Here is a 2,096-nt window from a genome sequence, read left to right as displayed (position 1 = left end):
CCCCCTGCACCGCGCGGACTCCACAGCAAACCGTTTTAGCATAAGGTAAAAAGCAGAGACGTAGTCGGCAGGATTCGAACCTGCGCGGGGAAACCCCAATGGATTTCTAGTCCATCGCCTTAACCACTCGGCCACGACTACAGCTGTTAGTCCCTCCTGCAGGGGAATGTGGCAGATGTGACGCTAAAATTCTTGTGCAGACAAAGACTCCGAGAAGGAAGTCACACTCTCCGGCAGCCCGACACGCGTGGCACCAGGCAGGGAGCGCAGGTACTCACGGTACCGGTATCTTCGTTTCCAGCAAAGTTCAGGTGGGCTCGCCTGCCCCTCGCGGCCGAGCTGAGCTCGTTGCTGGGAGCTGGAGTCTCAGGCACCGAGGTGCCGTCGGGCGACGCCGGTTTAGGCCCGGACGGAACTCTTCCTCCAGGACTTACAGGAGGCCGTCCTCCTCCACCCCCCACTCCCACTCCCACCCCCGGCCGCTGGCGCTGCGCTCTGTGGGCGCCGGGGAGGGACGTGCTCTCTGACCTGGGTCCCAGCGGGAGAGAGAGGAGACGCTGCTGGCGAGCTCTGCGCCCTGGCGTCCCTGGGTTTGGCAACGTGATTTGCAAAGGCCAACGCGCTTTCACCTTCCAGACAGGTTGAAAAGAAACACGAGTGTAGCCAGTCCATGAGTTTATTTCCTGTGAGATCCTAGCTGCTTTCTAGAAATGGATTATTTGGTTTAATTTGGGGGGCCTGCAACGGCCCCATTTCTCTAAATTTAACCAACACAGCACGTTTCCCATCTTTCATCTCTCTTATCTTATGACATAGAATGTCACACCAAACCTGCTCGCTTCACGGCCCTTAGGCTTGGAGAAGGAAGTGATGGGGAGACAGCCAGCAGGTGAAGGAAAAGGGTCAGGTGAAGGCAATCGAGGGAGAGGGACATGCAGGAGAAGCCTGGAAGAAAGCTCCAAACACCCGCCACCTGCCTCACAAAACAGTTAAAATACCGGACAGGAACGTGTAACCCTTACCTCCCGTATTGTTTACGATCTACATTGCAATACTGATATATTACTATTCATCCAAGTAGATATTCATAAACATGTACTTTTTATAGAAAGGAAGAAAGAGGAAGGAAGGACAAGGAAGAAAGGCAGGCAGAGGGGAAACTCAGCTGAACCGTTCTGGTGTCAGGGTGAAATATGGGTGATGATGGGGAGACAGTAAGATCTGGTCATGCTGCCAAAGAAGGAGGTTACGATTCAATCAGAGGAGTCGCAGAGCTCGAATGCAGAAAGAAACGGTATTGTCAAAGATAGAACTTGACCTCACGCCTCCACGCAGAGATCAGAAGCCGGGAAGCGAGATTGAGCCTGGGGCCTGAGACCACTCGGACGCCCTGAGAACCCTCTCTGAGTCTGGTGTTATTGTTGACTAATGATCTGCATCACATCCAGAATATGTGTGGTGACACAAGCTCTGAACTGTGGTGTCTGCGAAATGCAAGACGAAGAGTTTTCATGGAAGCTGGAGGCCATCACTGTGGCTCCAGCTTTTCTTAATGATTTAAATTACTTATGAAATTTATTTATGGGGCAAATCAAGAAGCACAACGGGACCCTGAACAGCTCAGTTGGCAGAGCACCAGGCTTCTACCCTGAGGGTCTAGGTGAAGGGTCCAGATGAAGCTGTGCAGACATCACCCAAGCTTTTATTCCGATCACATGTAGAAGAGCCCAGATGACCTCATCGTCCTTACCAAGGTTAAGGTTTACTTTTAGACCTTCGTTGCCATCCTGGAAGAATTGCCCTGTGTTCTCATGCCTCAAACCTTTGAAATGTTAAAGCAGGGCAAAATAACCTTTGGACTGAGTCTAAAGCAACATCGTGCCCCAAAGAACTGTTTGTAAAGATGACAAGAAAGCAGATAAAATGATGACTGGACCGAGAATTAAAAACATTGTTTAGAATTAGCATCACTGTTAGCTTTTCTGCACCAATAGAAATCACTTCCTTCTACGGATGTAACTGGTCCCCTTCCCTTTCTCATAAATACCCCTTGCCTTTGTCTAATTGGAACACTATTTGGGCTTCTGTCTGAATCA

At 50.5% G+C, this 2,096-nt stretch overlaps 1 non-coding gene across 1 annotated transcript; it reads right to left on the bottom strand.

Annotated features, from left to right (window-relative positions):
- Positions 1–59: 59 nt before the first annotated feature.
- TRNAS-AGA lies at positions 60–141 on the bottom strand. The gene has a single exon. It is a non-coding gene; the product is annotated as a tRNA-Ser (tRNA).
- Between the last annotated feature and the right edge of the window lie 1,955 nt (positions 142–2,096).

Source organism: Pteropus vampyrus, unplaced genomic scaffold (genome assembly GCF_000151845.1).
Source record: "Pteropus vampyrus isolate Shadow unplaced genomic scaffold, Pvam_2.0 Scaffold124, whole genome shotgun sequence".
Taxonomy (NCBI): Eukaryota; Metazoa; Chordata; class Mammalia; order Chiroptera; family Pteropodidae; genus Pteropus; species Pteropus vampyrus.
This window is presented reverse-complemented; position numbering and strand designations above follow the sequence as displayed.